At 36.6% G+C, this 27442-nt stretch overlaps 1 pseudogene; it reads right to left on the bottom strand.

The window, feature by feature from the left end:
- Window positions 1–8554: 8554 nt before the first annotated feature.
- On the bottom strand, window positions 8555–9621 carry LOC114036138 (annotated as a pseudogene).
- Between the last annotated feature and the right edge of the window lie 17821 nt (window positions 9622–27442).

Raw genomic sequence — 27442 nt, 5'->3', positions numbered from 1 at the left:
AAAATGAGGGATTTGGACTCAGATGATCCCTTAAGTCCATTCTAAGTGTAAAGCCTATGATCCTGTGAATACATGAAGCCACATTACTAATAATAACTGGCATTTACAAGGAGCTTTCTGAAGTTTGGAAAGTGCTTTACAGACATTATCTGATGAGATCCTCACGATAATGTGTTGCTATTATTATCCATACTTCATTTATTGAAGACAAAATTTAATTTCAAAGAAGATCATAGGATCATAGATTTAGAGCAGAAAGAGGTCATTCAACCCCATCTTTTTCTACAGATTAGGAAACTGAGGCACAGAGAGGCTGCGACTAGACCACAGTCACCAAGCCAGTAAGTATCTGAGGTAGGATTTGAACTCAGCCTTCTTGACTCCATGTGCCCTTTCCTTCAAATACATCACATGGCTTCAAATGTTGGAAGTAGAATTTGAACTCAGATTATTATGACTCCAAGTCCAGCACTCTATCTACTATGCCACAGATATTGGCAACATGTTATATATTTGAAAAGGTTAATGTGGGCAAAATATACATACTGACTACCTGTGCATCGACAATAACAAAAATCGATTAATAAAACTGTCTTCCCTTTTGGGCTGAAGAATGAATACTTCAATTTCTAGAACCAAGCAGCAGCTCCAGAATCTGCCTAATCTTAGCATAGGTTCCTACCCTTTTTCCTTTTGCTTCACCCAGATGGATGCTGTCACCTCCAAGAATCATAGTATGTTGGAAAGAGCTGCACTGTTACAGGCAAAGACTCGGTTGTGAGTCCTCCTTCAGCCACTGAAAAGTTGTGTGACGAAATGGATTCGGACAACGTGACAACTTCTCTTTGTCTCCGTCTCTCATTCGCAAAATTTGACCAAATTGTTTGCATTACCTACCTTGCAATGCTATTGTAACAAATGTACTTTATTAAAAATGCAGCCCTTTGTAAATGTGTGTCATCTTCATTATTATCATCTCTAGTTTCATCGTCACAATTCCTTCACATTGGAAGAAACTGTAGACTCTTACTCCAGTGTTCAGTGGCATTTGATCTTTGAGGTACTTTTGAGTAATTTTCTTCGACCTATTCCCAGGGGGCTAAACCTCCATATTTCTTGACCACTACGTTTCACGAAGATCACTTACTAAAATATGGCAGGGTTGTGATGTGAATTGGTGAGACGACATACAAATCAGTGACATTGTGGCTTTCATAGAATTAGAGAACACATAGAATGGACATGATGCCTGCCTTCAAGATTTTGAAGGGGTACTGTGTAGAAGAGGGGTTAGACTTTTTCTGTTTGGACCCAGATATCTAGAATGGGAGCAATCAGGTGTGACATAAGGAAAACTTCATAACTATTACAGGAGTACTGATGATTGTTTTCATAACTGTTACAGAATACCTGTAAAGCTTGTTGTGTTTGCCCTTTGTTCTCAAAGAGGACCATGACATCAGAGAGTTGATGGTATGACTTGCAATTGACTTTGATTTGAGTGAAGGAAGGCTGTGTAAGGTCACCAGCCTCACTTTCTCCTCCAGAGCCATCTGGGTTCAGTGGCCAGATATTTCATCAGGACAACTGGAGACGGCCCAGCTGTAGATCTATCCTCAAGTGAAATGGCCTTTCTTGGGAGGTTATGGGTTCACACTCCACACAGGTCTTGAAACAAAGGATGAATAACCACTCTTTGGATAGGTTGTGGAGAGTATTCTGGCTTAACTTGTCTATAAGATTTCATCTAATTCTGAGTTTGTGGCTCTATGATTTTGTCAAAATATTAATGAAGCATAATTTATACTATGATAGCAACATTGGAAAAATGAATGACTTGGAAAAAACATAAGAACTCTGATCAACACAGTGACCAACCATGATTCCAGAGGACTCATGATATAGCATGCTACCTATCTCCTGGCAGGGAGATAAGATAATAGACTAAAAGGACAGCATGGGATGCACATTTTTGGATATGGTCAATGTGGCAATGTGTTTTTCATGACTATGTATATTTGTCACAAATGTTTCTTTTCTTTTCTTTTCAATAAGGAGAAAGATCAGAAAGACAGAAAAATAAGTGCTTTGTAATTGAAAATAGGGGCAGCTAGGTGGTACAGTGGATAATGTTCTGGGCCTAGAATCAGGAAGACTCATTTTCTTGAGTTCAAATCTGGCCTCAAACACTTCCTCACTGTGTGACCCTGGGCAAGTTACTTAACCCTGTTTGCCTCAGTTTCTCCATTTGTAAAAATATCTGGAGAAACAAATGGCAAACCACTGCAATATCTCTGCCAGTGTATGTGTATGTTTAGTCATTTTTCAGTTGTCTCCGACTCTTCATGACCCCATTTGAGGTTTTCTTGGCAAAGCTATTGGATATACAATCTCTGCCAAGAAATCCCCAAATGGGGTCACAAAGGGGTGGAAACAACTGAAAAATGACTGAACAACAACTGAAAATAATTAAAATCTATTTTAAAAGTCATGGTCACTAAGTTGGTACTTACTAAATGCATTTCAACTACCTTTTTTTTCTCTTTTTATCTCATATTCTTTATTTTTCTAAAGAGTATATACTGGGAAGCTTTGGAAATGTTTTTGCCAAGTGCCATGAATGAACCAATTAAATTGACCCAAGATTCATTTTCAGGCTTCTATACATTTCAATCATTTTTTATTTCAATAAAATTCCTAATTTTTGAACCCCTTATTGCAGTGGTGAAAGCATCACTCTTATTACTTCGTACGTCTAGGAATAGGTCTTGAATTTGAAAGACTTTAAGATCTGGTTGGACCAGAACTCTAAATCTACTTCACCACTACTCAATGAGTGACAGTTGTTGTAAAATGCCCAGAAGAGCACAATATGCCCCTTACATGAATGGAAAACCATAATCTATCTGCCCTTAATCTTCCCCTTTGTCAAATATGATGATCTGACATGTGGCCCAGGAGTTTTTGTAACCACAATGGATGATGAGCAAGCTTCAGTGCAATAATGATTCTACCCATTGCTGAAACCCTAATGTGCATAGTAATGGTGACAATTAACAGGGACTGTCCATGTATGGCCTTAGTTACTTGAAAGTAAGACTGCAGCCATGGCCATCCATTGATCATCTGTATATCTTGAGAGGCTGCACATCCAACAACTAGTAACAACCTAGATTGGTGTATGTGTTTTTGCAAGTGAGAGCATATGCCTATGCACATTCATTCATTCATCCATTCATTCACTCATTCGATCATTCATTCAGCTAGCATTTATTAACCACCTTTTCTGTTCCTGGAACTGTGCTGGAATATGTCTAGATGAAATATGATCTTTGAAAATTTGGGTTTTATACCATTTGACATTTGATCTATCATTCTGCTGTCCTTCCTCCATTGCTACAGTTAGCATTTGACAAAAAAGCCTACATCTTGTTCTTTGTGGAAACTGCCCTCTTTTATAAGTTATCTCTGTGCAAATCTTTGGGACACTGGAACTTGGGATAGAAGGTGGCAAACATCTCTTGTTAGTTACTGGGCAGCAGTTTCTCTCAAACACTCATTTGATATTCATTGAGAGTTTTCTATTTACTTGACTTTAGTAGTTTAGTTATAAGGTACAGAATTTTTTCATGTCTGCATGGGTGGAGAAATGCTCAGCAGTGGAATTTATACAAAATTTTGGGAGCATGAAGTACAAACCTTTTTTTTTTTTTTACTTTCAGAACTAAGTTGTTTCAGAACATACTATTTTTCAGAACTATTGAACACTTATAATTCATTGAGATTAATTTGACCACTTGATACTCAGAATGAAAATATTTACTTGTCATGGAATGCTGTGCATTAGTCCTGAATGATAAGAGCATTAATCTGAGGATCCAATAGGTTGATGTAAATTCAAAAAATCCCTGGAAAGAGAACTTCTTTTTAAAGTGCTCAATACATCTTATAAGAGGCAGTAAGATGAATTAGTTTAAACCACTTTTCCTGGAATTTTTCAAATAGATTCACTCCCCAATCCATGGGTGTAAAAATGTAAAATTAATTAAAAGTGACCTGTATCTTCTCACTGTATGTTGCCTAGACCTTTCTTTGGCATTTATTTCAATCTTTCTCACATGATACTTCTTTCTCTTTATTTGATTAAAAGTTCCTTGAGAATCAGATTTGGGTCATAGGAATAAGGAAAGGAATAAGCATTTACATAGCACCTACTATTTGCCAAGCACAGTGCTAAGTAATTTTTACAAATATCTCATTTGATCTTGAAAACAACTTTGCAAATAAGTGTTATTATTATCTTCATTTATACTTGGGTAAAGTGAAGGAAAAAGGTTAATTGACTTGCCAAGGGTCACAAAGCTATCAAGTGTCTGAGGCTGAATTTTAACTCACTATCAGCACTCTATCAAGTGAGCCACCACCTGCCTGCATTATATTTCCTTTTCAGTAAGCACCTTCTAACACAGTGCTAGTTTGCTGTGAAATAAAATTGTATTGAATTGGATTGACACCATTCCTTTGGATTTAAAGTATTCCTAGAGAAAATTCTAGCTGAAGAACCATAAATTCTATCCTAACTATGATTCTTCAAATAGTGAAATCTATTCTTTCATGGATGTGGATGTGCATTCCATTGATAAGGATGGTAACCTTTCCATGCTTTTTCATCCTTGTGATTCTTATCCTCTATCCATAAGTTTACTACAGAGGATCCATCCCATATGATGGAGAACGTCTTCATTTTTTCTTGACTTCATGAAGATGTCAATAGAACACCTAATGAAATTCATTGGTCATACCTCATTCTTATGAAGTAATTTACCTATCTTTTTCTCTCACACATTTTTTTGATAAAATCAACTACACTTGATCTTCATGCCATGAAAATGATTTCTATTTGAAATTACATGACATGATAAAGTTAAGGATTTCCAGAAACTAAACATGATAAAGGAACCTTAATTTAAGATGCCAAAAGGGGAGAGAAAGCCATGCTACTAACTTCCCCTACCCCAATCAGAAAAAAAGAACTGACACAAGGTCATCTGACTATGGTAGATAATTGGGCTAAGTCCTTGGGACTGTGGTCATACTCTATTGGCGTTACAATGCCAGATTATTACTTCAACCTTGATTTCCATTGTGTAACTTGGTTTGGTACAGCACGGTCTGATCGTTGTCTTCTAGCAAAAGGATTCACATACTATTGTAGGGATTTTTTCCTGCATGTCTCCTTAGCCTGAGGTGGAGATAGTGTTTCGTTCTCTCGCTCCTTTCTTAGTTGAAGATAGTCAACAAAGCACCCCGACCCAGTCTTGACATCACTGTCTTTTCCCAGGCCCCACACATTGTACATACTGAGTAACGTCTGGATGTAATCTATGCTCTAGTATCCAAGATGTGTAAAATCACCAGTGAGTCTTACATAAGGAAGAGATAAGAGAAAGTCGTGTTGCCTGTAAGTCCTGGACCACACTTGTGATCTACTGCTCATCTACACATTGGATTTCTACTTGGGGCTATTTTAATGGCAATTTGTAAAACAAATACAGATGGAAGACGTTGCTATTACTGTGTTTACTCTATTTCTAAATTAACACTGCACGAATGATGCTATTAATACATGTGTGAGCTTTTCTTCTATTTGCAGCATGGCTAAAATAATATAAGCTTTGAAAATAAATGCTGAAACAATTGGAGCTACTCAACAGAAACAATTCACACATGCCCCTAAATTAATCTAGGCTTAAGAGAAGTTCATTTTAGTCCATTCACAAAAAAGAGATTTTTATAGAACCAAGGTTTGGGAACCCAAACTGGAAATCCCCTCACACAACTCCCTAGAAATGAATAGTAGAATTGGGTTGTGGAATGAGCATTGGACTAGGAATCAGAAGATCTGTCACTGCTGACACATTCTAGCTGTGTGACCTTGGGCAGGTCACTTGCCCATTTTGGACTTCATGGTCTTTGAGCTCACTTCTGGTTTTAATATCCATGGTGATATGATTTTGAATTTACCATTTTTCCAATGAGTAACAATAATGAAAATCAGGATCAGAGTTTTTGATCAGGAAGAAAACTTAGAAGTCATCTGACTCAGCCCTCTCATTTTATAGATGAGGAAACTGAGGCCCAACATCATATACGTAGTAAATGAGAAAGTCAAAATACCAAAACAGATCCTCTGACCCCATATTCCATTTTCTGCTTATAACACTAGGCTCAGGTCGAGAGTTAACTTGTTTGTGTATCTGTCCTTAAAATTCCCTCTGTATTTTCTGCCTCCTCGATACTCACAGAATATTTGATGCCTCCTTTCTTCCCTTTATTCTATACTTGTAATTTTAATAATCCTATAATATATGGTGTAGATGTCATATCCTTTGCCTCTCCAAGGAAATGGAATATAAACTACTTGAAGGTAGGGACTTTGTTTTTTGTATTTTTATCCACTTCTCCCACAGTACATCTTTCTCATAATGGGTCCTACATGGATAATGCTTTGAAATGAAAGGAATTGACCATTCAGCAAAAAGAGAAGAGGATAGACTTCTCCACCATCAGCGAATTTCACATCTTTACATGGGATTTTTGGAGGATCAATATGAAATACCATCATTCAGCCTTACCCTAAATACATATTGATGAAGCTATATTTAAGACCAGCCTTAGCCACAACTGGTACCATATTGTGATTTTAAAGCTTGATGTTTGTGTTTTAGATTATTCTTGTCCTATTTACCCAAACACATTTAAATCTTTGCATGTGATTCTACAGTTCTGAAGCCACATACTAGTGTCCTCCTCTACCTCATCTTTGTGTACCACATGTGACAAGATAGTTTACCCAAGTTCGAAGGTGACATAGACAGTAGGGAAGCAGCATAGCATCACAGAAAGCATAATCGTTATCTCGTATCTGAGTCTTTCCCCATCTTTGACTTTTCCTAGCCATGTGACCTCAGGTAAGTCATTTCCCCTCTCCAGGTCTCAGTTTTCACGTCCATAAAATGAGGAAAATGTGGTATTGTAGAAAGGCAGCTGAATTTGAATTCAGAAAATCCAAGTTATATCTTCTCTGGGGCACTACTTGTGTGACCTTGAAAAACCAATAAATCAATAGGTAAATCATTTGATTTCCAGTGATTTCAATTTCCTCACCTATAAAATGAGTCAGCTCTGGTCTAGTGAAGAGATCCTTGGCTTTAAAAACAGGAGACCTAATTTCAAATCTCATTTCTTTCAGTTACTAACTGCATGACCTTGGGCTAGTAACTTAACCTCTTGGGCCCTCACCATGTTTCTTTGTAAAATGAAATCGTTGAACTAGATGTCCTCAAAGGCTCTTTCCAGATCTAAAATCCCCTCCTTCCTTTTCATCTCCTCTTGTCTCGTCTCCTCTCATTGCAGAATAATAATAAAATATTAAATGCTCCATGCAGTGAAATGTAAGTTGTCACTACCCATGATTAGAAGGTGCCATCAAGTGGAATTTAAAACAAACAAAGAGAATAAGACAAGAGTACGGTGGACCAACAATTCCTCCAGGTGCTTTCATGCTCATCATTTACATAGCTATTACTTTCTTATTGTTGACTTCTGAGGTCAACTCCTGGTGACAGACACCCTTCCTTGTAATGACTCTGCTTTTGGGTTATGGATGTGGAATATACATTCCCCCTTTCTGACCTGCTGCTAATTGATTTTTGAACTGATTAACCTTTGGATTGTACTACTATCTGCTTTTTCCCCTCTGGCTTCTCTGGTGTAATTCCCTATGGGTACAGTTTGGAATATTTCTTTAATATATATCAGCACTTTTTTTTGTTGCAACAAAGACCTGAAAATAAAGTTGATGCTAAGCACTTGAGAAGTGGATAAACAAATCTGGAACATATAAAATGGAATATTAGTAAGCTATCAAAATTATGAACTTAATGACTACAGTGAATCATGGAAAGACTCACATGAATTGGATAAGAGATATGAGAGGACACCTCACCAGCCCTTCCTTTACAGAGAAGGGCTGAGGTGGTGGAACATAAAGCATTTGAAATACTTCATTCAATGTCATATTTTTCCAATATCTTGACTGGTTTTGCTAATTTTTTTCTCATCCTCTTTACTTTTTTTTCCTCTTTGTCATAAGGATGGCTCTCTGGGAAAGGGCAAGGGGAGGGATAAAGGAAAAATGTAAGCAATATAAAAACAAAAGATTTCAATAGAAGTCTATTTAAAAAAGAGTCATTGGTAAGAAAATTGAAGAATAGTATGCCCAAAATTACAAATAATGTTCAAATATCAGGTAGTATTACCACAATGGATATTTGTTAATTAATGATGATCTGATTTAAAAATATCTTTAAGTGTCAATCTAGCATGATTTGTTTTGGCATTCTATTTGGAAGCAATCTATATTTTCTACATATTTATGATATTAACAGAAGCATAATGATGACCATCTAGATGTTCTAAAGGATAGATTTAAATCCATCTTTTCCTAAGAAATTATTGATTTTGGGGAAAGATTTGAGAGTCCTTGGATATTTTAGCCAGTGTCATTGTGTTTTCTGAAGTTACCTTTTTTTCCTCGCAGACTTCTTAACAAAATTTTTTGAATTGATAAGTATCACTAGAATTCCCTATGATTTCCGTATGCTTAGAATTATATTTGACCAGAATCTGGAGATACTCTGGCTCCAATGCTCGGCATATTGACCGTATCTGCTTCCCCTCATTTATATCATTTCCATCTAAACATAATGTCTCTTTTTGAAGCTTAAGAGAAAGGGAGTATGAAAATTCTTCACTTAATTCCTTTACTTTTTTCAAGTGATCAGAATGAGAATCAATCTGAGAATCTCTTAAACATATTGTGGTGACTCCATCATTTACTATCTCTTTACTCACAATGTTACAGCCTTTTCATACGTTTGGTTACCATACTTCATGTATTTAAATACATCTGTATCAAGGACAATTATCTGTTCATTTCCAGTAGTATTTGGCATTGTAGGCTGGATTGATGACATAGATGTGCACCATTCTGAGAGTCTGCTTTTTCTTCCTTTTTCTCAGACTGACACAATTTGTGTTGTTTCCATGAAGAGAACTGGTCCTTAACAACAGAACTCCTTTAGCCTCTTGATTTCTAAAAATGATCCTTTTAACAATGGTCCTTCCATTAGTTTGCACAGGGTAGAATTTCAAGGATGGAATTTTCTCCTTACGTCCTGTCACCAGATTTTCTAGAACAACTTCCTTTCTAAAAATTGATAAATCAAGGTGAACAAAAATATGATGAATGATGTTTTTACTAAAGTGAGTTGCAGTAAAACAAATTGGAAGGAGCCCCTCCTCTGTTAGATGCTGTTTTTCCTTTTTAAGGATGTTCTTCACCCCTTTCATTTCCTTGAATGTCACAAATGCAACTCCTTTGATTCTTGTTGGATATGTTACATTTTCTACTTGTCCATCTTTGTTATTAGCCTTCTAGAAATAACTCCACAGCATACATGCCATGGCTTCATCATTAAAATTTCCAACAGGAACATTAGAAACCACAATTGTCCTTTCATATACTTCGTGTTCCTTGACATTTTGAATTAATGCCATGACTTGAGAAGCGTGCTGGTTCCTACACCACAGTTCCATTCTGGAATAATTTTTAATTACAGATGCTGCTGTGGGTTGAGGACCAATGCTTATTTAAGAGCTTCATATATAAAACTTCCACACTGTTTGAAATGCAGAACTTCATCCTTGGATTAACAGGAGTGGGGAACCTGCAGCCTTGAGGACACTTGTGTCCCTCTAGGTCCTCAAGTGAAGCCCTTTGACTGAATCCAAACTTCACAGAACAAATCCCTGCAGATTTCCCACTCCTGGATAAGATGTCAGGGGATATCTCTACAAAAAGATGTCTGAACAAGAATCCTTATTCATAACACATGTCCAACAAGTGGTCATCCAGTCCTTGCCTGAAGACTGTCATTGTGAAAGAACCTAGTACACTCCCTGAGTCAACCCATTTCCTTTTTGGAAGTTTTCATTATTAAGAATTTCCTCCATTATCAAGACAAAATTTGCCCCCTTTTCGTCTTCTGCCTACCACTCCTATTTCAGGCATCTGTGGTTAAGCAGAACAAATCTAATCTGCTTTCCTCGTAATAGTCCTACAAATACTTGAAAGCAACTGTCATAATCCATCTGAATCTTTTCTATTTCAGTATGCATGTTGTTAAATCTTTCAATCAAACTTCATAGGACTGGACTTTAAGGATTTGTCCCACCCAGAATGCCATCTTCTGGATACTCTTGATCATATTCAAAGCCTCAATGGCAAATCCAAATACACTTGAGAGATGACATGCACATTTACCAAGGCATAAAACCACATCATCTGAGGCTGCATCCAAACAATGCCTAAGTAAAAATCTCTTCTATGAGATCCTTGTCAAATTGAGTATTTCCATTGATGGGAAACCCATTGCCCCTTTTTGTAGCCCATTCAACTTAGAGATATTCAGAAGCCAAAACCTCAATTTCATGCTTTTAGTTTATGATATCAGTGTCAGATATTCCCACATACATAGTGGCTTGCAATGGATAGTAGAATAGAAATGGTCAAATTGCTTTCAATTTGTACAAACCCTATTATATAAAATAGATCATTTATGTTCTTGGGTGCATACTCTCCTTTTTCTGTAGACTTGGAGCCCCACCCAGTTCTAATAAAGTGTTGTAGATGAATAATATTCACTAAATGAATAAGTACTAATGAGTTTTATCATTTTGTCAGCCACCATCAAGTCATGACACCATTACTTGAATGAACGCTGAGCCTCATCAAAAAACATAGCATGATTCTTCTTCTTCCTCGTGTTTTATATTAATCGCTCCTGAAATCTATGCTGCCAGTAGCCCATGGTGATAGGGACCAAAGATGAGGACTGGACTTGAAGTTTCATTGATATGGGGAGCTCCTGAATGAGAAAACTCTCTATCCTAATTTAGGTCTCCACCTACCCTGAAACTTATAGTTTAATAGATATGTAGGGCACTGAGAGGTTAAGCGATTTGCCAGGGTCATACAGCTAGGATACTCCAGTAGTAGAATATCATCTTTCTCATGTTTCTCCAAGGCTAACTGTACATTCATTATACCATTCTGCCTCTCATTCTTGAGGTACTGAATATGAGAATAATAGCTGACCGATTAATAATAATTACAATGGATACATGATGTGGGGTTAATCTAGAGTTATTATTCTTAATAGATGATCCTATTATACTCCCTTAATACTCTAAAGATGCTTGATTTCTCTGGTGGGGGTGGTCCCAAAATACGTATCGATCTTGGCATCTCTTCACTTTAATATATGGCTTAGTTAGGGACTATGGCCAAGGAATTTAGTTTCCAGAAGGTCATTCATTGGGTGATGAATCTTTTTGAACAAAGTTAGTCTGACCTGTGACAGGTAAACATTGTATCTTTGGGCTTGTACTCAAAGCCTTTTAAACTAGGGAGGACCTTCTAAACCTTGTGCTCTACAGGCATAGCTACTGAGAATCCAAGATCACCTCTACATTTCTTCAGACAGAAGTAGGTAGGCCTTTTGTAAAGCAGTCATAGTATTTTGGGGAAAATATTATTTAATTACATTAAAATTAATTTAGCTTTAGTCAGTTTCATCCAAATTCTTTTGCTTTTATTTATGCTTATTATTTCATTCATCTTACAATTGACATAACACTTCCATTTCTTGCGTCTAATTTTTCTTTTATAACTTTCCAAGTCCTTTTTCTATTCTTCACATGAAAAAAATAGACCAGTGCTAAAGAACTTTTAAAAATGTCTTCATCTTAAAATATAAATCAAAAGCTTCAGAACCTCTTCTAAATGAAATAATAAACAATAATCCTATTTTCTAATAAACTGTTGTGATATTTTTAAGTTTCTCACAGTTATTTTAGTTTATGATTTTTTTTTAAATCATGACATACTGCATTGAAAGACCCTTCACATTTTACTACCAGGGAACCCAAGATATGAACACATCACCATGTGAGACTCTCAGTAACATATATCTACACGTTTCTATTGGGACGTAGAGGAAATAGAAGGTCCATTGGAGTTGGGGGTCCTTGACTTATTGGGTTAAAAGTCCTCTAATACTTAAGATGAAACCTCTTTATCCTGACTAAAGCCAGAGGATGGTATTTTAATTCTCTATAGAGGTCAGAATGCCACTCTTGAATTATTTGGTCTGTCTTTGCTATCAGTCAACCATTTAATAATCTATTGGGCATCTAGAACTCTTGCAAGGCATAATAGGAGTTATTTCTAGGGGACTTATTCAACACTGCAACAAAATTTAACAATAATAATTATAGTTGCAAAGTGCTTTACATAATTTATCTCATTGGGTCTTCACAACACACTGTGAAGTGTTGTTACTTTACTCATTTCACAGATGAGGAAACTGAAACAGGCAGAGGTTAAATGACTTGCCTGGAATTTCACTGTAGTGTCTAAGGCTGAATTTGACCTCAGGTGACTCCATGTCTCTATTGTACTCCATTTGTGCAAGTAGCACCCTAAGTTTTTTCATCCTGTACTATTCTTTTTCTTGTATTTCTAGAAATCCTTTCTAGGGTATCCTCCGAATGCTCCTTTTACTAGATTGTTTGACATTGTATAGATAGATGCTAAATGAGGGAGCTAGGTAATGTTGTGGTTAATAGTAATGGATTTAGAGGTAGGAAGTCCCAAATTTGAAGACCTGGACAGAGTATTCCTGTCTATAATTGTTGAAAACAGAACCTACCCTATCTATCACTATGGGTTGTTTTAGTTGGTAATCTCCAAAGCTTTGAAAGAAGCATCAGATTCTTTAAATATTTAAGTATTATTTAAGTAATATTTAATCTGTGTTATGATGTGTTTCCAACTAGATTCTCAAGCCTATTTATGTCAGAGCATTCTTTTACATCAATCATAGTATCTGCTGCATGTTGGAAAATGGCGATGATGATGATTGATGATGATGATGATAGTAGTTAACATTTTTATAGCCCCCAGTATGTTCCAGGCAGCGTGATAAACACTTCACAAATATCTCATTTGATTATCATAATAATGCTGGTAGATAAGTCTTATTTTTATCCCTATTTTACAAATGAAGTAATTGAGGTTAAGTGACTTGACAAGCATCACACAGCTAATAAGTGTATAAGGCTCTATTTAAACTCAGGTCTTCCTTACTCCAGGCCTGGTACTCTATTAACTTTGCCACCTAGGTACTATATACACTTTTTCATTTGCATATTTCCTGACCTATGATTTCATTGATATGGAACTCTTGGCATGGTTCTGGCCTCCCCTTACCCCTGGGGCAAATTCCCTCTTCCCTCAACATACATGGTCAACTTATTTGTAATTTGTATTTCCTACAACATTGAGAATTCAAGTGACATGACCAGGTCTGAAAGTGTATGTTAGAAGCAAAATTTGGACCCCTGTCTTCCTGATCACAAAGTTGGCCCTTTATTCTCTGCACCATGTTGCCTCCCATTGGAAACTTTGGATCAGCTAGGTCCCTATTGTGTGAACAGTGAATCCCATGCTATAGTCATATGTATTCACACTTGCATTATTTGAAGTTATAATTACATAAAATATGATAATTGATTTCAGTATAATAGGAATATAAGTGCAAATTAAATTGTGTTGGAACTTTACAAGATCACTCTCCACAATAGTCAGGACCGAGCCACATAAATTATATATTGGTTGAAGTCTCATAAGTGTCACTCTGGGCAAATCATTGATCTTTTTTGCCCCTCAGCTTCCTTATGTTTAAAATTAAGAATCTGGTCTCAACAGGCATCTAAGGTTGCTTCCAGTTCTAAATCTGAGGCCCTATAACTTTAGATCATCTTGTCCAATGGGCTCATTTAAGAAATGGGGATATTCTGCTATGATTTGGTAAGGGACTTATCCAAAGTTCAATGGCACTTTGAAGGCAAAGGAAGACCCCTGATTCCCAAGTCAGTGCTTTTTCTACTATATGTATTATATCTAGGGAAATAACTTTGTTTTTACTGTGTTTCTGGACTATTGAAGGTACATATCTTGCTACTTCAATATATGGTTGGCTCTGAGATCTCAATGTGTGTAATTTCTCCAACAATGCAAATAATAATGCATTCATGTTTACGCAGTCCATGTGACTCTTGTCCACATTTTTCTATAAATTTTCTTCAAAAGGTTTTGCATAACATGCTGGGGGTCTTTCTATCTATCTCTTGCCATTTTGTGAATAACCATTGGTTGTCCATCTTATGCCACTGGCTGATTTAGTGGATAGAACACCAAGCCTGGAGTCAGGAAGACCTGAATTCAAAGCCAGCCTCATACACTAACTCTGTGACTGTGGACAAGTCACTTAACTTCTGTTTGCTTATGTTTCCTCATCTTAAAATAAGGATAATAATAGCACCTATCTCCAAAGGTGGTTGTGAGGATCAAATGAGATATTTGTAAAGTACTTAGCATAGTGTCTGACACATAGTAGGTGCTATAGAAATGGTAGCTTAATATTGTTATTTTTATTATTTGTATTTGTGTTATCTGTCTCTACCTCTCACTACATCACTGGCCCACCTGCATTTCTGGTTATACATCTCTTTGAAGATGAATAATTCCACTCCTAGTATAAATTCATAATTAGTAATTTGCTACAGTCTTCTTACCATCATTATTTATTTTTTCAGTTGCCCCTTGGGTAATGTATAGCTTTAATTCTTTGTAGTATGTGGCATTCTATGATGTGTAATTATATACCAGAACTAGAAGAATATGCATTTTTTAAAAATATAATTATTATGCCCAAAGACCCAGCAATAAAACTATTAGGTATGTTTCCCAAGGTTATCAGGGGAAAAAGGAAAAAGAACCTATACTGTGGTATTCTAGTACTTGATGCAGTCAACATCATGCCATCTGGAAATAAGAGTGTCTGGAGGGTCTCATGAATGATAGAATGTAATCTCCTTGATGACAAGGTTTGTTCTGTTTTCAACTTTTCATTCCAAATAACAAAAGCTACCTCCCAGGGTCATTATAAAGATTAAATGAAATAACATATATAAAACACCTACCACAGTGCTTGACATAGTAGCAACTCAACAAAAGCATTTTTCCCCTTCCTTCCAATGCCTGAAAGAGTAGGTGCTTAATAAATGCCTGATTAAGCTATACACAATCTCTCTTCAATGGACAACCTCTATGACAGTTGCAAACAACTTCAAGAAATATACATTTCCTGCTTTTCTATCTTCTCCAGTATGGTCAGAAGGCATTTGGGCAAAGTGATGTATCTTTCAAAGACTCTTGTATGACTTACTCTATGCATGTGAGACACCTTGCTGGAAGAAAATTTTTAAAGCCATGTTTTGCTCTACTGAACCATTTTTTTTAAATTATCAAATGCGCATTTGTGGAAGAATTCATGGATAGCATTAGTAATTCTGGGTCTTCAGTTTTCCTATTACTTCATTAGAAAGCAATTCTGCATAAGATTTCTTCTCAGAAGCACACTGATGTTGTTATCCAGTCATTTTTAAGTCAGGTCTAACTCTTTATGACCCCATTTGGGGTTTTCTTGACAAAGATACTGGAGTGAATTTCCATTTCTTTCTGTAGCTTATTTCACAGATGAGGAAACTGAGGCAAACAGAGTTAAGTTACTTGTCTAGAGTAACACCATCAGTAAGCATCTGAGGCCACATTTGAACTTGGGTCTTCCTGCCTCCAGGCCGGGTGCTCTAGCCACTATGCCATCTAGCTGCTAAGAAGCACTCAGAATTCCATTACTCTAAGACTCAATAAGAAAACAAATTCATCTTGTGTTTGCAAGGTGATTTTTTTACTTTGCCAACATACAAATACTATTCCAATGTCGGAGCCAAATCAACCTAATGAGGTGGCATGGATTCTGTAAATTTCATCTTATTCCATCTGTTGGGTGGGAAGATTCACGCCATTAAACCTAGGAGACTGGAAAGAGCATTCTTGTTTGCATCAGTTATAGGGTCACAGTCAGAAAAAGCATGGTTGAGGGGCGCTGGACTACATCTGGAAACTAACCTTCCGTATTTACATATTTGCGGGGAATTTGAGCTTTCACTGTATTATGTGTGATTGGACATCATAAAATAAATGCCTATCAGCTATTAGAAGGAACATTTTCTGGCACGGAAAAGTATGTATCAAAAAAGTAACATTACAACAATGTCGCTTTTGCCACCTACTCCTAGTTCTGAGTTTAGATCAGGCCATAGAAGTCTCACCCATGAACCTTGCTGAAGAACACTTTGGATGTAAAATTGGAAAAGACTTCTGACATCTTCTAGTTGAATGCTTCCATTTTATAGATATAACTGAAGTCTAGGGTGATTAAATAACCCATTAATATCACATAGGTAATCAATAACAGAGCCAGGTCCTCTGATTTCACAATCAATTATCTTATAAAGCACTTTCTTCACACTCACCTTGTCTAGGTTCTATAGATTGTGTAAGCATCATGAGTTCCATTTCACAGATGAGAAAACTGAGACTTAATAAAGTTCATTGATGTGAACCAAGTCACAGAAGTCGAAAGTGGCAGAACCCTGTCACAAACTCGGGGTTTCTACTTCCTTGTCTAGGCTCTTTCCCACCAGTAAGGTACTTAGTATCTCCAAACGCACTTTTGTACTCCCTGGTTAGCTATCCCCTCTTTCACAGATTTGGTCATTTTTCTATGTGCTCTTGTGATGTCAAAGTCGGATAGAAACAAGGGCCACTAAATTGTATGTGAGTATCTATGCAGACTGCATATTGATTTAGAAAGCCTTTTACTAGTATTATATGTTTTATTGTATTTTTATTTATTTTGTTAATGATTTTTCAATAATATTTTAATCTAGTTCAAGGTATTTATCTTATATTTTCTGAGGTTTATTATCTTCTATAGTTAAATCATAGTCATTTTCCCTTTACCCCTCCCTCCCATTATTGGATGTTTTTTATAACAAATAAAAATATTTAAACAATGCCAATCTATGTGGTAAATTTGTTTCAGGGTGTCTGTCACATTTCACGTCTATAGTCCTCATCTCTCTACTGAGAAAGGGAAGGTGCCTGTACTTTGCATTTTTCTAGGACCAAAATGTTGCATTGCAATCTATTACTGGCTTTTTTTGGTGCTATTTTCATTTAGATTATTGTTACCATTGTATGTATTGTTCTCTTGGTCCTGCTTTCTTTACTCTGCATCAGGTCAATCCAGTCTTTCTGTGTTTCTCTGAATTAACTGTCATTCATCATTTCTTATGGTTTAGTACTGCTCCATGACAGTGCATGGCCATACTTTGTTGAGATATTCCCGAGGGAATAAGCATTTGTATAGAACCTACTACAAGCCAGTCACTGTCTAGCTAAGGCCTTTAAAAAAATCATTATCTCACTTGATCTTCACAGCAACCCTATGAAGTAAGCACTATTATACTCATTTTGCAATTTGAGGAAACTGAGGTAAACAGCGGCTACCTGACTCACTCAAGTTCACACAACTAGAAAGTATTTGAGGTAAAACTTGAACTCAGGTCTTCTTGATTCCAGGCCTAGTATTCTATGCACTGTGCCATCTTGTTACTATGATGCTTAGGTGTATATGGAACCTTTCTTTGCATAGTATTAGAAAGTTTGGTCAAAGGGCTTGAATAATTTAGTGACTCTTCTCTCAAAATTTGAAATTGACTTTAAGAATGATTAGTCGCATTCACTGATCAACCAATAGTATATTATTCCACATTGTTTTCCCATAGTTCCCCAACTTTTCTCAAAATTGTCAGATTAAGTCAAGTATGGAAAACGTTAATGACCACACAAAATCGTAGAGATGGAAATGTATGTGAGTCTTTATGTAGTACTTGTTTAGACTTGAGAAAGAGGCCAATATGCATATAAGAAGTGCCTTCTATGTGTCTAGCACTACATAGACTTCTTCAGTGACTCAAAACTTTGCTCCAAAAGCTTTCCCAGGCTCTTCCTTGCTCACATGATAAAGTTCATTTCTATAGCCTGGCGTTTCAGACTCACTGCAATGGGTTCCAGATCAGGTTTACTGACGTTTAAGCCTACCTTACAAGTGAAAGAAATAGAGAATTGCATCTCTGGTCCAGCAAATGAAGAAACTGTTGCCCAGAGAGGTGGGATGACAAGTATCCATCTTTTGGTATTATACCTTCTTTGATATAGAAAGTCAAAAGATATTCAGGCAAAGCTCTCCTGGTTGTCAATGACTGGAGAGTGCCAAAGGCAGGATGGGGAGCTGGGTCATCCAACTCCCAGGTCAGTAGAAATCACCTTTACTACAATTAGACTAATCTACTCACTGTTACAAATCAATATTATGTGTCTTTCCATTGTACAATGCTCTCCCCCTCTACCCCCTTATTCTTATTCAAATTCTGCTTACTCTTCAAACCCATGTCACAGCCTACCCCTTCCATGTACCGGTCCTTGGCCACTAAAGGAAGTGGAAGGAAGGAAACAACTATTTATTAAGCAATGTGCTAGACCTATGGTAAGCACTTCACAAATATTACCTCATTTGAAATTTACAAACCTGGGAGGAAGACACTGTTATTATCCCCATGTTAACAGTTGAGGAAAAATGAGGCAAACAAAGGTAAAGTGACTTGCCTAGGGTCACACAGCTAACAAGTGTCTAAGGCCAGATTTGATCTCTTATCCTCTCAACTCCAGACTCAGTGCATTATAGTCTGTGCCACCTAGCTGCTTCTGCAGTAAGTAGTAGCTTCAGCTCTAAAAAAACTTTTTGATGATCATCAGCACATCTAGTGGCTCCCCGGAGGACCCTGCCAACTTGAGGGTAAATTAATGGCATTAAGAAGGAAAGAACTGTAAACAGTTCTCAGATTTATTCAAATCCATATGGTGAGCTACTGATTTTCCAAATTCTGCTGGAAACCTACCAGGCTTAGTAAATCAGTGTTTTTTTCCTGGCAAGACATCTAGTATTTTGCATCTTCAGCTCTTCTGGGAATATGAAGAGAGTTATCATTTATGAAGTGTCTTGCCCAGTATTCCTAGTTCTTTCCAGGTGTCCCATAAAAGAGCAAGCACTGCTCTAAAAGAAAGAAAGTAAGTAAGTAAGAAAGAAAATCCCCCAAACTCAGGTCTGTGAGAACTACTCATGTTTCACCCCATTTGAATTGTCCTCATCTTGGAATAGTAGAATCCTGCTGCAAGCAATTGCAAAGAGTAGCTAGTCTTGAGAAATCAAGGCCTTCTATAATATTCATGGAACAATGGTCACCCAAGCTATACTTAAGCACCTTCAGTGATGAAGAACTACACTAACTCTCTCTCTCTCTCTCTCTCTCTCTCTCTCTCTCTCTCTCTCTCTCATTAATTCTACTCTTGACCAGTTCTAATTATTAGGGAGCTTTCCTTAGTTTGGATTCAATTTTACCTCATAATTAAACAACACTATATTTCCCTGGCATTCCACTGTCACCCCACCTCTATCTTCCCCATGCCTAGAATACATTCTCCATTTTAGAATCCTTTGTTCCTTTCAGAACTCTGATCAAACAACACTTTCTACATAAAGCCTTTACTGATTTAATTGATCAATCGACACATAAGCTTCATTACGTGCCTACCATGTGCCAGACATTCTACTAAGTGCTGGGGATTCAAAAAGAGGCAAAGAACAGTCCCTGCCCTCAAGGAGCTTACAATCTAATTAGAGAGACAACATACAAATATGTGCAAAGCTATATTCAGCTATGAATAGGAAATACTTAACCAAGAGAAGGCACTAAAGTTAAGAGAGGTTAAAGAAAGCTTCCTGTAGAAGGTAAAATTTTGGTTAGAACTGCAAAGAAAGCCAGGGAAGTTGCCCAGCTTCTAATGTGATTCTCTGCCCAAATTAACCTCAATAGATTTTGTTATGTGTATATATTTTATGTATTATAAATGTCTGAGGCCAGATTTGAACTCAGGAAGATGAGTATTCCTAACTCCAGGCTTGGCACTCTATCCACTGTACCACCTACCTTCCCTTTTATGTGTATGCCATTTTTTCTAACAGGAGCTAGGTTCCTTGAGGTCAACGACTCCTTCCTTTTTGCACCTAGCAAATAGTAGACACTTTATAAATACTTGTGAGGTTGGATTGGATTGAAGAGCAGCTCCATCCTTGTGTGTATATCTAGAGACTGATGGTTTACTACTATTTGAAGATATGAAAGGGTCCAGCAACAATTAAACTTAGTCCACAGCCTACAAATATACTCTGTTAAGGAATGAAATGAAATTCTTTAGTTGTAGGGGAAAAGAAATGTCAGATAGAAGGTCACTCCACTCGCTCATCCTTTTTACCATTTCTCCTTTAGTGGAGTGTATCTCATAGGCATACTGGGATTAGATTACATGAAGGGAGCAATCTCTAGGCCTAAGTCTCATTTATTGCTCAATAAAGATGGAATCTGTGCAAATTGTCCTAGCAAGGTTTTCCTGTATTCATTTCTGGAGCCTTCCTAAATGTTCACTGAGGTTAATGGAATCATGAAGTGGAGACCTATTGAGAAAACACATCTTCAGATGGATACAGAATGAATGATCCCTTTATATACTGGATAAATAACAAGTACCAGAGTGAATGAATAATGACTGTGGTGAAGGAGGTGGGGTACATGTTTGGGTTCTTATTCAACCATGCTGCTTTTTTGGAAATATGGAACCCAATTTTGCAATTCAACAGGCTCATGTTTAAACTTCTTTGATGAATGGATTCCATTCAATTGTCTTGCTCATTAGGTGGGGGATGCCAATGTTAAGCCACATCAATGGTCCAATAACTGGTTAGGAATGTTTCACTCTAATTGAATTTCATTTAAACATGCTAGAACTTGATTGTTGTGGTATAGAAAAAGGCCCAGACAAGATAAAGCACTCTGCTTTTCTTTCAACAGGCCTGGGCTTCCAAGGTTTCTGATTTGATCAGAAACAAGGCCAAGGAGTGAGAATCAGATCAATTGCTAGCATGCCAACTTATTCCAATGAAGGGGTCCCTTGCATGATGATGAATCAAACCCAAAGGCATTAGTGATATTTTTAGGAAATGGATTTAATCTTTGTTGAAAGTTGGAGGAGACTAATGTCCTTCTCTGGACATAGATACCCTGCCCTAGGGTTAGGGGCCAAGGTTGTTGCAATATGTTAGAGCAATGGTTAAACTGTGGTCTGGGATCCATGCAACCCTTTGAGGGGAGAAGGGTATACCAGGTCTAAAACATTTTCATAATAATACTGAGAAGTTTTAATTTCTAATTCAGTAAATGTTGATAGGAAAAACCCACATAAAGAAAAAATTGAGAGGTCATCAATAATTTTTAAATGTAAAACTATCCTGGAACCAAACTATTTGAGAATGACTGCTTTAGGCTCATCATTCTGAGCTTGAATTATCACTGTTTAGGATGAGGGATGCAGATAGCTATAGAAGGAATAAGAAATTGACTCCAATATCAACATTGCTTGGAAAGGTAATGCTGTTAGATTTCTAAAACAATTTTTAGTCATTTGTTATCACTTTGTGTTCTTGTTATTTCTCTCTTCTAAGTGCAATCAGGTTAAAAAATTGTTCTGGTTCTGAGTGATTTGGTTAAAAGAGATTTTGTTGTTTATAATCTGGCTAAAACATTAGTAAATGGAGCATTATTCATAGGATCATAGATCTGTAACTGAAAGGGACTTCTGAGGTCATCTAGTTCAACCCCTTCATTTTTCCATGTGAATTAATTGAGGTTCAGAGATATTAAGTGACTTGCCCAAGGTCAGACAGTGGTAGGTATCAGAGCCTAGGTTCTCAAACTCCAGAGTCAGCAATCTTCTGACTACACTATGTTATCTATAAGATGTTTTCCCCCATATAACTTTTTATGTTCTAACGTCTCTTGTGTATCCCACTTTCAATGTTTTATGTTCAGATATACTGGGGAAGTCTAACCTTCTATTTTCTACCTTCTAAAGTTCCTTCATGGTCTTATATTTATTATGTCCTGGGTTACATAAGCTCTAATGTTCTGTATGAAATGTTATAAATTATTTTCCAGCTCTAACATTCTGTGTTCTAGTATCTCTTCCAATCTGAACTTCCTATGTCTAATATTCTGTGTTCCCTTTCAGCTCACACTCTTATGTTCTAAGATCTCTTTTAACTCTTACTCTCTGTGTTTATTGATCTAAGCACTCTTTCAGCTCTAATATTCTATTTTCTATGCGCTAAGGGTTGAATTAGCTGGTTTCTTAGATTCCTTCAAGCTCTAAATCAGGAGTTTGACCTCTTTTTGTGTTTGGACTTCCTATCAGTCTGATGAAGCCTATGGATTCCTCCTCAGAATAAAGTCTTTTAATTGCATAAAATAAACTATGCAAAGCTACAAAGAAAACCAATTATATTCCCCAATTGATAAATGGTCAAAGGATATGAATAGGCAGTTTTCAGATGAAGAAATGAAAGCAATCTATGGTCATATGAAAAAATGCTCTGCATCACTATTGATTAGAGAAATGCAAATCAAAACAACTCTGACATACCACATCACACCTATCAGATTGATCAACATGACAAAACAGGAAAATGATAAATGTTGGAGAAGATACGGGAAAATTGGAATACTAATGCATCGTTGGTAAAGTTGTGAAATGATCCAACCATTTTGGAAAGCAATTTGGAATTATGCCCGAAAGGCTTTAAAAATGTGCATACCTTTTGACCTAGCAATAGCACTTCTGGGGTAGTATCCCAAAGAAGTCATAAAAATGGGAAAAGGACCCAAATGTACAAAAATATTTATAGCAGCTCTTGCTGTGGTGGCAAAGAATTAGAAATTAAGGGGATGTCCATCAATTGAGGAATGGCTGAATAAGTTGTGGTATGTGAATGTAATGGAATACTATTGTACTATAAGAAATGATGAGCAAGCAGACTTCAGAAAAGCCTGGAAAGACTTCTATGGACTGATACTGAGTGAAGTGAGCAGAATCAGGAGAACATTATACACAGTAACAGCCACGTTGTGCAATGACTAACTTTGATAGACTTAGTTCTTTTCAGTAATGCAGGGATGTAAGACATCTCCAAAGGTCTCATGATGGACAATGCTATCCACATCCAGAGAAAGAACTATGGAGTTTGAATGCAGATCAAAGCTTGTTCTTTTTTTCTTCTGTTTTGTTTTATTTCCTCTTTCTTCTATTGGTTCTAATTCTTCCTTACAACATGACTAATGTGAAAATGCATTTAATAGGAATGTATATGTATAGCCTGTATCAGACAGCATGTTGTCTTGGGGAGGGAGATGGAGAAAACTTTAAAACTCAAAAACTTATGGAAGTGATTGCTGAAAACTAAAAATAAACTAATTAATAAAAAAAGAAAACCAATTATAGTAAAACAGTTATATCAAAATGTACTTTCAAAATGAGCTTTGTGGATCCCAGATTAATAACTCCTACTCCAGAGCTGTAATCTTTTTGTTCTAAGATCTCTTCTAGTTCTTACATTCTAGAGTTCTATGCACCTATAAAACTGAATGATTAACATATTAGATTTCTTTTTCACAATGTAAGAAAGCTTAGGAAGTAAAAGAATCTCTTCCCTGAATGAATTTCTGAACCAATTGAAGAGTCAGCAGACACAAGTTTTGGTGTCTGAAATAAGAGTATTAAAAAACAAAATATCTCTCAACCCACAAGCCCCTAAACTTGAAACTGATTGTCAGTCTCAACAAGTTTTATATGTGAAAGCAATGACTCTAGATGTTTGATTTACACGTGGGCAATGCTTACCACGTCTGATGTTTCTATAGCATGAGCTGTAACTAGTCATGACTTCACTGTATGACTTGTAGAAGATAACTTAGGATATCACTGATAGAGTGATGAGTATAAAAAAAGTTAATTAGAAATTATTTTTTCAGATGTTCATTTCTCAAAATAATTTTTCAATAGGCCATGCATCTAATCATATAAATGTCTTAAGATGTTTCATCTTAAAATTTCTTAATTAAAGAATGTAGCAATATTTAATTCATATTTCCAAATAAGATGGAAAGAACACATTCATTAAAATTCTTCATTTTGTTCTTGTATCTGCTCTCAGCATGAATATCCTGACCTTTGAAAAGCATTAACAATTCAGAAAATTCTGCAACTTTACTACCTTTGGAGAATTTTGGAAGAAAAATAATTAAACAGTGATGATGGAGGAGACTGAGCTATAGTTGTAATCTTACTGACCCCTGGAAATTGCTAATACATTCTCTCACTCCAATAGAATATGGCAAAAAAAAAAATAGCTGTGGAAGGACAACTGTGAAGTGAAGGAAAAAACAATGGTTTACAACTCTGACTGCTTGGATTATGGTATCAGGTCTGTCACTAACAAGAGGAACGTGACCTTGGGTCAGTCATTTCACTTCTCTCAATATTAGTTTCTTCATTTTTTAAAAAAAGAAGTGATTGAGATGACCTTTACATTAATACTTTAGATTGTAAGCTCCTTGAGGGCAGGGATTGTCTTTTTTCTTGTTTGTTATCCTCAGTACTTAGTACAGTGCTTGGCACATATTAGATAGTTAATAAATATTTATTAAATTAAAATATTGAATTGAATCTTTGTGTTATGTCATTTCATGTTCTATATTAGAATCATCTTTCCACTTAAGATATTCTATGCTTCATATACGAAGGTTTATTTTATAACTAATGTGTTTTGTTTTGTGATCTCTTTGTGGAGGTAGATACTTTTGCCCATATCATGGTGCTGCAAAAGTAGTGCCGGGAAGGATTCCTATAGGAAATGTCACACTGTACTCCCTTCCTGCCATGTTGACCAAATCCTTGGAGAGACTGGACTGTTAGCAGACAGTGTATGCAGGTGAGTTCAGAGAGAATGAATCAGTAGGCTATAATGCCTTCTTCAGCTGGGAGCAGATACGTAATGAAGATACATGGATATAGGGAGATAGTAACCGAAGGGACCTACATGTGGGCTAGAAAAGACTTCCAATGCCTAGAATTGTGAGTAAAGGAAGTTTCCTAAGTGACTCTCATTGGTCTAGAGAGGCACTACCTATGTGCTCTAGAAAGAGATAAACCCTTGGAGCCTAGCAAAGAACTACAGCTAAAATGGAGGAAAGATTTCAGTATCCAGAGTTGTGCTTCTTGCTTGCTACACATGTTCTCTATATGTGCATCATTGCTGTGGTACTCTGATTTTGAACCTACTTTTTCCACATACACTGTGTTTAATTGTGGGAGAGAGTGCTCCAGACTTTTGGGGGGGGAATATTTTTGTCCCTACTGTTCTTGCTACACCTTTGTAGCAGATTTTTTTGATAACACTTGATTAAATCTTATGGTCAAAGGTAAGGACACTGATGGGGACTTATGAGCTGTATATTGTTACAAGTATCCATGCACAGGATTACCCCCTCGATTCTAGGTCCTTGGGTGTAGCTTTTTGACTGAGTCCAAATTTTACAGAACAAATCCTTTTATTAAAGGGATTTGTTCTGTGTAGTTTGGATTCAATCAGAGGGCTGCACTTGAGGACCTAGAGGGCTGCATGTGGCCTTGAGGCCACAGGTTCCCCACCCTAGAACCTGAGATAGCAAGTGTCCCATCTGAGGGGCCCAACCTTTCAGTGTGAGAGTTGGGAATGGTTACACCATGAGGAGATGCTGAAAAGGCATAGTATTATACTTTAGCTGTCAAATAAATATCTTTCACAAGAAGGTATTTGCGGCTGTTCAGTTGTGCCCAACTCTTTACGACCCCATTTGGGGTTTTCTTGGCAAAGATATTGGAATGATTTGCCATTTCCTGCAACAATCCATTTTACAGTTTAGGAAACTGAGGCAAAAAAGGTTAAGTGACTTGCCCAGGATCACACAGCTAATAAGTATCTGAGGCCAAATTTGAATTCAGGTCTTCCTAACTCCAGGCCTGGTACTCTACTGCACCCCCTAGTTTCCCCAAGATAAATATATATGGTTTTAATTGTTCTTTGTTGTATCACTGGCCAGTGCAGTCATAAGCATTAGCTTTCTGGATGACATGGTTTAATGGGAAAGGCATCACGGTATAGTAGAAGTATACTGGGCTTAGAATGAATTTCCTTGCATTCCAATATTCTTGCGCTGTCATATACTATTTATGAAAACTTGGAGGAGCTAATTAATTTTTATGATTCTTTTTTTTTAATTTTTCTGATTCTTAGTTCCCTCTTCTATAAAATGGATTTAATAAAAGGTAGCAGTGTGCTTCAAGTCTGGCCACAATATAGGAGGTACACACTGACACATGTATATACACACACATTTATATGTGTGTATGTGTATGTTTGTATGTATGTATATATGTACATATATATGTAAATATATATATATATATATATCAAGTAGATCTAGATACAGTTATACCAAAGACAAGAATGTCAAACTTTCCTACCTTATCTAGTTTTATTCTTGCCATTTGTTTCAATTGCTTGCCAAATTCAAAGGTGAATTTGGAAGTAAAATTAACCTTAGTACCCTAGCCTACCATGAAGCCCTAGTGAACTTTGCAGCAGAACAGTCCCTTATATGTGTTTTTGGGATACATGGTTACAACTGAGAATGTAATTGGGAGGTGTACAAAGAATTTCCTAACCTCAAGTCAAATAGATATCTGGGGTGCATATATTTTAAATCAGTACAAGACAGACAATAAAATTAATGAATCAACCTTAATTTGAGGAATTCTGTTGGCTTTTGTTAGGTTCTTAGCCAGTTCTGATGGGTCACAGCCCTAGCTAAAAAAGACTCAGACCTAACAGAAAATCAGTCTGTCCTTATCATACTTTTTTTAACTAGTATGCTTTAGTAAATGGGAGTGGAAAAAAGTAGGTGGCTATGATGAGCTGAAGCCTAGCCATATATGTACATTTGAACTCTATGAGACCAATGAAGACATACTGCAGGGAAAACACAATGGAGAATGCAAATATGATATCCAGGAGAGAGGACAGCACCTCTGGAGTATCTTAGTAACAAGTAGCTCCATTCATATATACACCATGGGCATACATGTGTGCCTTCACATGCTTGCCCATAGATGCCTAGTTTGTGACTTTTTCACACATTACATGGACGTGAATATTCTCTACACATTTACTGGACACCCATGCTTTCAGTAATTTTCCCTGCAAATTGTGAGGAATGCTATGGCCCTAATGTAAACTGGGGTATCTTTTATTGTCACTCTACTTACTGTGCTATTTTATTAAAAGTCTTTTGCTTTGAA

This window comes from Vombatus ursinus, unplaced genomic scaffold, assembly GCF_900497805.2.
Source record: "Vombatus ursinus unplaced genomic scaffold, bare-nosed wombat genome assembly UNPS02009770.1, whole genome shotgun sequence".
NCBI classification, from domain to species: domain Eukaryota; kingdom Metazoa; phylum Chordata; class Mammalia; order Diprotodontia; family Vombatidae; genus Vombatus; species Vombatus ursinus.
The sequence above is the reverse complement of the archived record's forward strand: the minus strand, read 5'-3'. Positions and strand labels throughout refer to the sequence as shown.